This window comes from Procambarus clarkii, chromosome 38 (genome assembly GCF_040958095.1).
Source record: "Procambarus clarkii isolate CNS0578487 chromosome 38, FALCON_Pclarkii_2.0, whole genome shotgun sequence".
In the NCBI taxonomy this organism is placed as follows: domain Eukaryota; kingdom Metazoa; phylum Arthropoda; class Malacostraca; order Decapoda; family Cambaridae; genus Procambarus; species Procambarus clarkii.
Window position 1 is genome coordinate 3,425,470 of NC_091187.1, and position 12,987 is coordinate 3,438,456.

Sequence of the window (12,987 nt, forward strand, 5' to 3'; positions counted from 1 at the left end):
GATTATTAGCAAATTTACAGAAATGGTGCATTCGGAAGACAAAACCGTGGTAGACATGGTTGGAACAAGTTAGGTGAGAGGGTGGTGGAGGCCAAAACCATAATCATAATCATCTGTATCAAACCTTATTACAGGTAAAACCAGTAGGCAGTCTACTGTATTTTATCAAACCGTTATTAGTATAATAGATCTCGTAATAATTTTGCAAAAATAATGGCATTTACTATTTTTAAAAGATTATTAGCAAATTTACAGAAATGGTGCATTCGGAAGACAAAACCGTGGTAGACATGGTTGGAACAAGTTAGGTGAGAGGGTGGTGGAGGCCAAAACCATAATCATAATCATCTGTATCAAACCTTATTACAGGTAAAACCAGTAGGCAGTCTACTGTATTTTATCAAACCGTTATTAGTATAATAGATCTCGTAATAATTTGGCAAAAATAATGGCATTTACTATTTTTAAAAGATTATTAGCAAATTTACAGAAATGGTGCATTCGGAAGACAAAACCGTGGTAGACATGGTTGGAACAAGTTAGGTGAGAGGGTGGTGGAGGCCAAAACCATAATCATAATCATCTGTATCAAACCTTATTACAGGTAAAACCAGTAGGCAGTCTACTGTATTTTATCAAACCGTTATTAGTATAATAGATCTCGTAATAATTTTGCAAAAATAATGGCATTTACTATTTTTAAAAGATTATTAGCAAATTTACAGAAATGGTGCATTCGGAAGACAAAACCGTGGTAGACATGGTTGGAACAAGTTAGGTGAGAGGGTGGTGGAGGCCAAAACCATAATCATAATCATCTGTATCAAACCTTATTACAGGTAAAACCAGTAGGCAGTCTACTGTATTTTATCAAACCGTTATTAGTATAATAGATCTCGTAATAATTTTGCAAAAATAATGGCATTTACTATTTTTAAAAGATTATTAGCAAATTTACAGAAATGGTGCATTCGGAAGACAAAACCGTGGTAGACATGGTTGGAACAAGTTAGGTGAGAGGGTGGTGGAGGCCAAAACCATAATCATAATCATCTGTATCAAACCTTATTACAGGTAAAACCAGTAGGCAGTCTACTGTATTTTATCAAACCGTTATTAGTATAATAGATCTCGTAATAATTTGGCAAAAATAATGGCATTTACTATTTTTAAAAGATTATTAGCAAATTTACAGAAATGGTGCATTCGGAAGACAAAACCGTGGTAGACATGGTTGGAACAAGTTAGGTGAGAGGGTGGTGGAGGCCAAAACCATAATCATAATCATCTGTATCAAACCTTATTACAGGTAAAACCAGTAGGCAGTCTACTGTATTTTATCAAACCGTTATTAGTATAATAGATCTCGTAATAATTTGGCAAAAATAATGGCATTTACTATTTTTAAAAGATTATTAGCAAATTTACAGAAATGGTGCATTCGGAAGACAAAACCGTGGTAGACATGGTTGGAACAAGTTAGGTGAGAGGGTGGTGGAGGCCAAAACCATAATCATAATCATCTGTATCAAACCTTATTACAGGTAAAACCAGTAGGCAGTCTACTGTATTTTATCAAACCGTTATTAGTATAATAGATCTCGTAATAATTTTGCAAAAATAATGGCATTTACTATTTTTAAAAGATTATTAGCAAATTTACAGAAATGGTGCATTCGGAAGACAAAACCGTGGTAGACATGGTTGGAACAAGTTAGGTGAGAGGGTGGTGGAGGCCAAAACCATAATCATAATCATCTGTATCAAACCTTATTACAGGTAAAACCAGTAGGCAGTCTACTGTATTTTATCAAACCGTTATTAGTATAATAGATCTCGTAATAATTTGGCAAAAATAATGGCATTTACTATTTTTAAAAGATTATTAGCAAATTTACAGAAATGGTGCATTCGGAAGACAAAACCGTGGTAGACATGGTTGGAACAAGTTAGGTGAGAGGGTGGTGGAGGCCAAAACCATAATCATAATCATCTGTATCAAACCTTATTACAGGTAAAACCAGTAGGCAGTCTACTGTATTTTATCAAACCGTTATTAGTATAATAGATCTCGTAATAATTTGGCAAAAATAATGGCATTTACTATTTTTAAAAGATTATTAGCAAATTTACAGAAATGGTGCATTCGGAAGACAAAACCGTGGTAGACATGGTTGGAACAAGTTAGGTGAGAGGGTGGTGGAGGCCAAAACCATAATCATAATCATCTGTATCAAACCTTATTACAGGTAAAACCAGTAGGCAGTCTACTGTATTTTATCAAACCGTTATTAGTATAATAGATCTCGTAATAATTTGGCAAAAATAATGGCATTTACTATTTTTAAAAGATTATTAGCAAGTTTACAGAAATGGTGCATTCGGAAGACAAAACCGTGGTAGACATGGTTGGAACAAGTTAGGTGAGAGGGTGGTGGAGGCCAAAACCATAATCATAATCATCTGTATCAAACCTTATTACAGGTAAAACCAGTAGGCAGTCTACTGTATTTTATCAAACCGTTATTAGTATAATAGATCTCGTAATAATTTTGCAAAAATAATGGCATTTACTATTTTTAAAAGATTATTAGCAAATTTACAGAAATGGTGCATTCGGAAGACAAAACCGTGGTAGACATGGTTGGAACAAGTTAGGTGAGAGGGTGGTGGAGGCCAAAACCATAATCATAATCATCTGTATCAAACCTTATTACAGGTAAAACCAGTAGGCAGTCTACTGTATTTTATCAAACCGTTATTAGTATAATAGATCTCGTAATAATTTTGCAAAAATAATGGCATTTACTATTTTTAAAAGATTATTAGCAAATTTACAGAAATGGTGCATTCGGAAGACAAAACCGTGGTAGACATGGTTGGAACAAGTTAGGTGAGAGGGTGGTGGAGGCCAAAACCATAATCATAATCATCTGTATCAAACCTTATTACAGGTAAAACCAGTAGGCAGTCTACTGTATTTTATCAAACCGTTATTAGTATAATAGATCTCGTAATAATTTTGCAAAAATAATGGCATTTACTATTTTTAAAAGATTATTAGCAAATTTACAGAAATGGTGCATTCGGAAGACAAAACCGTGGTAGACATGGTTGGAACAAGTTAGGTGAGAGGGTGGTGGAGGCCAAAACCATAATCATAATCATCTGTATCAAACCTTATTACAGGTAAAACCAGTAGGCAGTCTACTGTATTTTATCAAACCGTTATTAGTATAATAGATCTCGTAATAATTTTGCAAAAATAATGGCATTTACTATTTTTAAAAGATTATTAGCAAATTTACAGAAATGGTGCATTCGGAAGACAAAACCGTGGTAGACATGGTTGGAACAAGTTAGGTGAGAGGGTGGTGGAGGCCAAAACCATAATCATAATCATCTGTATCAAACCTTATTACAGGTAAAACCAGTAGGCAGTGTACTGTATTTTATCAAACCGTTATTAGTATAATAGATCTCGTAATAATTTGGCAAAAATAATGGCATTTACTATTTTTAAAAGATTATTAGCAAATTTACAGAAATGGTGCATTCGGAAGACAAAACCGTGGTAGACATGGTTGGAACAAGTTAGGTGAGAGGGTGGTGGAGGCCAAAACCATAATCATAATCATCTGTATCAAACCTTATTACAGGTAAAACCAGTAGGCAGTCTACTGTATTTTATCAAACCGTTATTAGTATAATAGATCTCGTAATAATTTTGCAAAAATAATGGCATTTACTATTTTTAAAAGATTATTAGCAAATTTACAGAAATGGTGCATTCGGAAGACAAAACCAATTTTTCACTTTTGACAATTGAGCACCTGCTACATCCAGATTCTAGGGAGGAAAGGAAGGACGATCTTACTGGATCCCATAGCCTCTCCGAGGCACAAACCAGGCTTTTACATAACCCCCCCCCCCTGCACCCGAGCTTTTTAAAATAGTAAATGCCATTATTTTTGCAAAATTATTACGAGATCTATTATACTAATAACGGTAAATAAATAATAAATAGTAAATAAATCAAAATCAGTTACATTATTTTATCTTATTCATAGCATAAATGTTCTCGAAGATTACTAAAAAGAAATTGAATTAGACTACAGCAAATTGGCAAACTTTACCTTGTATCTGTTTCCACAAAGTTTGTTTGGGGCGTTCTTCAACATATCAGCAATACTTGTCTCAACATCTCTTTCAGTTGCATTAGTGTGGGTGTTGATACAGGCTTCTGGAAATTTATAAGAATTAATTAATATATATAATTATAATTCACTTTGCTATTCCCCATTCCACAGTCCTCTCGTCCTTCCCACTTCCCTGTCCCCACATCATCCCCACTATTCCCACTTCCCTGTCCCATCGTCCTCCTTACCATTTTCCCCTCCCCTGTCCTTCTTCCTCCCCCACCATCTCCCATTCACCTGTCCCTTTGTCCTCCCCAGCATTCCCCTGTCCCCACCATCCCCAACTCCCCAGTCCCCTCGTCCTCCCCACCATTACCCTCTCCTCTGTCCCCTCGTCTTCCCCACCATACCCCCCTCTCGTCCTCCCCACCATTCCAAACTACCTCATCCGATGCATTCTATAATGGTCTGATGCTTCCATCAGAAAATTGGGAACATCAAATGATCTGATATTCCCATCACTGAAAAATAAGAACAGCTAAAAAAATGAAATGAAAAAAATAAAAAAATAAACTATACTCATGAAATGAACAGTATGGTAAACAACACAGCTCAATTTCAATGCAATGTCACACAAAATTATTAAATCGAAATGAAAATAAATTGAAATCTATGAAAATTCAAATTATCAATACAATCGGAAATATTGAAATAATATCGCAACATAATATAGTGTGGGTTGCTCTTACGTGCAACAGACGGTGCTGTTTTTCAAAAAAGGCATGGTTTTACCTGTCACAAGTGTGGCATCTATACTTATACTCACGAAATGAACGGTATGGTAAACAACATAGCTCAATTGCAATGCAATGTCACAATAACATTTAATAACAATAACATTTAAATATACTTTAAGATATAATCTAGAAGAAAATAAGAACATTGAAACGGTTCATGAACTCGATTTCAATAAAGGACACTATGGGGAACTTTGAAAAACAGTTAATGAGTATAATTAGACAGACTTGTTGCTAGGCAGAGGAGTAAATAATGAGATATATGGCAAATTTTGCAAAATATACGGCACACAAACATTCATACCCAAACAAAGCAAAATGCTAGGTAAGAACAAAGCAGTTGGCCCGTAGGGGAAAGGAGATACCCACAAGACTGGAATACAAGTCATTAACAAGCACACAAGTACTACACTACACAACAACCGCACTACTACCAGAACTGGACGAATCACTACCAAAACAACACATTGCACATCACTACCAAAACAACACAACACAACACAAGCATTGGCAAAGAATTATAGACCAGTTGCACTAACATCCCAAATAATAAAATTATTTGAGAGTGATCAGGAGTCAGATTACTAGTTTTATAGAGACCAATGACCTCCACAATCCAGGCCAACAAGGATTTAGAGCAGTTTCTATGATCGAGCCACTGAGATCTATAAAGAATTCTGATCAAGAAAGAGATCTAGGGGTGGTTTTAGATAGAAAACTATAACCTGAGGATCATATTAAGAACATTCTGCGAGGGGCCTATGCTACACTTTTTAACTTTAGAATTGCTTTTAAATACATAGGTCAAAAAGTTTTAAAAGTTTTAAAAGTTTTTTAAACCTCTCGTGTATCATGAGTGTGTTAAAGCATCAGATGGTGCATTCAGATGATGAATATTACCTAGTTCCTTCATCTGGGAAGAATGAACACATATTGGTGCATTCGGATGATAAAAACTAACTACTGTAGTTTAATTGATCAACAGACTGTATATCATATGCAGACTGTATGTGGATCTGCGGGCCACTCCAAACAACAGCCTGGTGGACCAAGCTCCACCAGGGCTAAAGCACAAAGTGATATAGATGTGATAGAGAAACTAGGTCAAATGGAGGAGTAGGTCTGTATATTAAACAGCACCTGACGTGCACAGAGCTACTAAACTCAATGTGGTGGTAGAGTGGTGGGGGGGGGGGGGGGAAACATTGCAGAAAAAAACAAAAATACAATTTGGTCAACAAAACAGCATTGTTTAAAATAGAAGACATGGGTTGTCATTTTGGGGGTAAGGTAGGTTACATTGAGTTGATTAGTTAGTACTTAGTTTTTATCTTAAACTGGTTGGGAGAGGTACAGTGTTGCTGTGCTGGTGAAAGAACACCTAAAGGTAAATTAAATAATGATTGCGAATCCACAAGAAGTTGACATAATATCGCTAGAGATCTGCAATCAGGATGATAAACTTTCCTTAAAGAATTTGACAAACACTTGCTGATAGGACATGAAGTAAATGAAATGTATGTCAAGTTTTGTGAAATATATGATAAAAGCACAACAAAATTTGTACCAAAGGAGAGATGCAGAACTAGGAAAAGGGGTTTGTTCAACAGAAATTGCGAGAGGGCCTGAGACCCAAACACACACAAATGGAATCAATATATAGCAAGAGGCCAAACCCCCAAACATACAAGCGATGCAAAGATGCGAGAAACAGCAGCAGCATTAAGGAGAGGGACTTAAGGACCATAAATAAAGTGTGAAAATAAACTCGAGTAAATTTTTTTAACTACTCTCGACAGTGAAGAAAAACAAATATTCAGACGATTTGTGTTAGAATCATTAATCTTACACTTTCGGTCATATTCAACAACACAAATACATACACACACATTCCTGTTGCTGTAGCAAGTGAAGAATTACACACACAGATCACAATAACGTGATGCATCAAATGAACAAATCCACAAGGGCCGTGACGAGGATTCGAACCTGCGTCCGGGAGCATCCCAGACACTGCCTTAATCGACTGAGCTACAACAGGGTAAAAGGGTTGAAACCGAAGTTCTACTGAACTTACTGGATCCCATAGCCTCTCCGAGGCACAAACCAGGCTTTTACACAACCCCCCCCCCCTGCACCCGAGCTATGTCAACAGGCCGTGCTCCCTCTTCGCCCTTCCGAATGCACCATATCAGTAAATTTTTTAATAATCTTTTAAAAATAGTAAATGCCACTATTTTTGCAAAATTATTACGAGATCTATTATTCTATAGAATAATGCATATAAATGCATATATGCATATAAATTCAAAACATAAATACAAAACAAGTAAATGTAAATAATTTTACCTTGCACCTAGATCCACCAAGCCTGTATGGCGCGCGTTTCAGTACTTCGGAAATCTAGAACTATCTTGAATCTCTAATCTGCAATGAAACAATACATATTATTGCACTTACCAAAACATGGATGAATGTAGAAAATACAGAACTATTAGCTGAATATCAAATAAATGGATTTAATCTATTTCACACAGATAGATATATTACACCGTGTATATTAGGTAATACCTAACATACACGCCTCCACACACACTACATTTGAAATGTAGTCTCAAAAAGACTACATTTCAACAGCAAAGATTACTCCATAAAAAAATAATTAAATTATTGACCAACATGAGAGAGGGTTAGCCAACATGAGGGTTGTGTTGATTGCCTGAAAATATTTAAATTGTGTAATGTATTGAATGGCATTTTTCAAGTTACAACATTTTTTAAATTACTGAACTAGGTTCTAGGCTTTGCTAGGCTTAATTCAATTATTACAGATAAGCCTAACCTAGCCTAGAACCCAGTGGGTTTTCTTCCTATTGGGGAGTGTTGTACATGCCTCGCCTCCACATACACACTAGCACAGCCAGGCCTCGCCTCCACATACACACTAGCACAGCCAGGCCTCGCCTCCACATACACCAGCACTGCCAGGCCTCGCCTCCACATACACACTAGCACAGCCAGGCCTCGCCTCCACATACACACTAGCACAGCCAGGCCTCGCCTCCACATACACCAGCACTGCCAGGCCTCGCCTCCACATACACCAGCACTGCCAGGCCTCGCCTCCACATACTCACCAGCACAGCCAGGCCTCGCCTCCACATACACCAGCACTGCCAGGCCTCGCCTCGCCTCCACATACACCAGCACTGCCAGGCCTCGCCTCCACATTTAAACCAACCAAGCCCACAAATACGTTAACATGGACCAGCATTACACCGTCTAACATACTCTGTCAGATGTAACAACTAAATTTGTGAATTCAAGACCAAATCTATTGTATAACACAGTGTTAGTACGAGAAAAACATTACTTACATTCGAAGCCGTGTTTTAAAATGGCGGCGGTCTTGTACTGACGCTCCAAACTGTGTGTTCGTTTGCGTATGATGAACGTGTGACAATTTACTACAACAATTATTTAATTATTCTTATTCTTTATTTTAATATTTTTAGGGTACATGAAATTTCAAACTTATTTGCACACAATAATATAATTGCATTGTCATAACCTTTATATATTACGGAAAATACGATGACATGAACGAAGTCAAAGTGAAGTTGAAGTCAAAGTCATTCGCCGAACGTATTAGTCATTTTTTTTCTCCCAAACGATAGGGGTAACAAATCCACAGAGAATATAAGTGTACAGTAAAGTCAATTTTATTCAGGAAAGTACATACATAGTTGATTTACAAACATAATGTTGGATTTATAGATAGAGCTAGTGCATACAATACCTAAAGCCACTATAGTAGGCCTATAGCATTTCAGGCAACCGGGCAGTATATATGGACCCCTTACTCAAATCTCTGAATATGTTAGATATTAAGTCCCTGCACATACTCTCATGTGTATTTTATATATATAAAACGCTGCACTGTAATGTCAATCCTGACCTTAAAAGCTTCCTAGAAGGTTGTAACAGATCCCATGAGCACCACACCAGAAACAAATACCTATTTGATATTCCAAGAGTACGACTTAGTCAAACTAGAAATGCTTTACAAATCAAGAGACCTCGAATGTGGAATGACCTTCCCAATTATGTTAAAAACTGTACCTCTCCCAACCAGTTTAAGATAAATAAAGATAAATTTATAAGTTAAGAAAAATTCCACAAATCAACAACCCTGTTACTGACCCTGTATTTACCCAAGTCTTTCCTAAATCTAAACTTATCCAATTTATACCCATTGTTTCGTGTTCTATCTTGTGTTGACAATTTTAATACCCTATTAATATCCCCTTTGTTATATCTATTCAGGAAATTGTGGTTGATCTCGAACCCATTGATAATGTGACGACTTATACAGAATTTTGTAACTATATCATCAAGATTGTAACCAGCTTAGCTAAATGTAGTGTGGGGTTCAGTCCCTAAGCCCATATATGTGCCTCTCTAACCATTTAGGTTACAGGGCAAAAACATAAAAACAAAGGTAACTGCAGAAGGCCTATTGGCCCATACCAGGCAGCTCCTATCTATAACAGATAAACACTAAGTACTACCTAATTAACTCAATGTAACCTACCAACCTAACCCCCAAAATGTCAATCCATATCTTTTATTTTAAACAATGCTGTTTTGTTGACCAAATTGTATTTTTACTCTTTTTCTGTCATGTTTCTCCCACCCCTGTTTTTTCCCTTTTTTCTTATTTTTTCTCAACATAATTCATACTTTAATTATGCGGATCAGGACATCACCTGATCAAACACATCAAACATCGTTTGACCACCATCAAACACACACATTTCGTGTGTGTTTGACGCTCACTGATATGTACCAGCGTTGTTTTATATATGGTGCTATTCTATCTTACGCTTTGTTGCTCTTTTTTACCTACGGGCTCATAGAACATTCTATTGCGAAAACATTGGCACAAAAATGAATGACGTACATACAATAATAATGTCAGGACAGTGATATAATTATAAACTTTCAAAGCACTGTATCGCCCATGTGTCATCTTGTCACCAATACTGGGTAACAGTTCCGCCACTTCCCACACTCTTGCGGGTGGGCAGCGACCATTATTCTACGTTTATATTCATATCACCGTGTTGGGAATTTCATTGCGAGTACATTGATACCAAAATTAACGCTGTAGGACAAGTGTGGAAGTGATAACAATCCCAAGAGTAAAAACATTTTGTTGCTCTTGGGCACTCACGGCGAGTCATCTACGTAGGTATTTATTGGGTGCTGGTATTCATATAACTTTTGGTGACCGTTTTTGCTGATTTTCTTCTAGAGAATGTTATTGCGAACACGTTGGTACCAAAATGAAATACATAGCTCGAGAACTAAGGTCAGGAGAGTAAAAAGAGTATACACATTTTTGTTTTGATGCTTAATTAAGGTTATTGTGAGTACTCATCGCCTGCCTAGAAACTGGAACTAGTAATTCCATCTATCATACATATCATACAAGAGGAGCCACACATCTATGGATCATCCAATATAATCAGCAGACTTCTAGATGTTACTACTGCTCGGCTTAGACTCGGTTACAAGTATCTCTGGGAATTCTCATTATCTGCTGATGTAGACCTGACCAAATGTAAACTGTGTCAACAAAATTATTCGCACACCCTCCGTCACTATGTGATGGAGTGCGAAAAGATACATGAATTTAGAGACAATTCTATAACCAATGTTCCAGCGATGTGTCAATATTTCATTCAAAATGATCTGCTACCAGAAATTTTAGCCAAATATCCCCAGTTTGCTAACTGTAGATAACAACTAAGTGATTGTAACCTATCCACCGCTGCCCACTGGATGGGGGACGGTGTGCAGGACAAACATATAAATTTTGATACTAGCTCTCCACATATGTCAGTTGCTTAATTTAGAACCTGTACTTGAGGTCGATCTCGAACCCATTGTTGATGTGATGACTTATATTGAATTTTGTAACTAGCTCATCAAGATTGTAACTTGCTTAGCTAAATGAATTGTGGGGTTCAGTCCCTGAGCCCATTATGTGCCTCTGTAACCCTTTCCACAACCGCCCACAAGATGGGTATGGGGTGCATAATGGGGTGGGGTGTCTTGGCCAAACGTGCCACATCAAAACCACAAGTTGACATTGAATGTGAATTAACAATGAGACAAGTAAGATTTATACTAATACATTTATACTAACTCTGTTGAGCGTTGACCATTTATACATCAAATCTGTTGATGTGAGCACTTTAGTTTAGTCTGCCGTTTAAAGAAAAAAAGAGCATATCAATGGTATATCACAGAAAACGAATTTATCATAAACTCATGTATTTGTCTTATCATATTGAACTGCATTCATATTTTTAATATATAACAATATGAATATACAAATTTCTGTAAATCCCCTACCTTGTTGGAATCTGTGGAAATGAATGAGCAAATGTGCTGGCTGAAGGCGCTGAAGGAAACCACATTGGTTTCATTTTGGATACAAATGTCCATGGAAATTCAAAATGGAAACTAATTATATAGTTGAACCTGCAGAGACGAGTTTAAGAATCTGTGATGAGAGTGATGGACACAGCCTTCACAATTATACTTCAGAGAATGTAAACATCTAAGAGTCATTAGAAATATGTGTAGAATAATAAACCCTACATTGTTTGAGTTAGGGAAAACACCATTTGTGATATATAGATACTATAGCTGTTCCTAAAGATTCACCCTTTTTTGCACCAGCAAGATAACATATAAGATTTTAAGAGTTGACGAATGTTAATATTCTTGTTTGATAAACTGTGAACTTGAGACATAGTTAATAAGAACATATTAACACAACAAAATGTTTTCAGAATCCTTAACACCACTTTCCAACAACTTATATAATTTATATAAATTATTTTAGAGAATAATACATAAATTATATATTTAAACATGATATAGTGTTTAGTGGAATGTATAAGGAGTCAAATTGTGTTAAAAAGAGCAATTTTTAGAAAATTTGGAAAAATACTTTTTTCTGTTCAAATTATAACTAAATGGATTATAAAGGTTTCACTCAGCCAATATATATCATTCACAATTTATTAATGAATTTTACAAAAAAACACCATAAATTTTATATTTAAACATGTAAAAACTATTTGTTTTACATTTGGAAGAAAATAATTGTAGAAAAACAATTTATAATTAAACCTTTGTGTTTGGATTTTTTGAGTAAAAGTTTCTCAAAGGCTTTCCTGCACCATTCTCAATGCAAATCATTCCCACACCTATGGCAAGAGATAGGCGAACGTTGTGTAGATGATTTGTGTTTGCTGGGATGGTGTGTACTGGTGCCTTATGGTGTGTACTGGTGCCTTATGGTGTGTACTGGTGCCTTATGGTATGTACTGGTACCTTATGGTGTGTACTGGTGCCTTATGGTGTGTTCTGGTGCATTATGGTGTGTACTGGTGCCGTATGGTGTGTACTGGTGCCTTATGGTGTGTACTGGTGCCTTATAGTGTGTACTGGTGCCTTATGGTGTGTACTGGTGCCGTATGGTGTGTACTGGTGCCTTATGGTGTGTACTGGTGCCTTATGGTATGTACTGGTGCCGTATGGTGTGTACTGGTGCCTTATGGTATGTACTGGTGCCTTATGGTGTGTACTGGTGCCTTATGGTGTGTTCTGGTGCCTTATGGTGTGTGTTCTGGTGCCTTATGGTGTGTACTGGTGCCTTATGGCGTGTACTGGTGCCTTATAGTGTGTACTGGTACCTTATTGTGTGTACTGGTGCATTATGGTGTGTACTGCACACTTTAGTGCGCGCGGCACTAGCTGGAAAAACAAGTGGGTTGTGCGCGCGGCGTTCTGGGCGCTCAAGCGTAAAAACAAAAAAGTTTATAATCTTTTCACGCTCCTAACCTCAATTCTCGAGCTACGTTTTTCATTTTGGTATCAATGCGTTGGCAATAAAATTCTCTACAAGATCATATGCATAAAATGTCACCGAAGCATTTGGTATCCCACCACGAAGTAAATAAACACGAAGA

At 36.7% G+C, this 12,987-nt stretch overlaps 1 long non-coding RNA gene across 1 annotated transcript in view; it reads right to left on the reverse strand.

Annotated features, from left to right (window-relative positions):
• The window catches only part of LOC138372211 (uncharacterized), a 9,710-nt gene extending 2,313 nt beyond the window's left edge, over positions 1–7,397 (reverse strand). Inside the window, exons 1-2 of the long non-coding RNA XR_011230736.1 lie at positions 7,286–7,397; positions 4,137–4,243 (exon numbers count right to left, since the gene is read on the reverse strand). This is a non-coding gene — a long non-coding RNA (uncharacterized lncRNA). The remainder of the gene's footprint in view (positions 1–4,136; positions 4,244–7,285) is intronic.
• Positions 7,398–12,987: the final 5,590 nt, after the last annotated feature.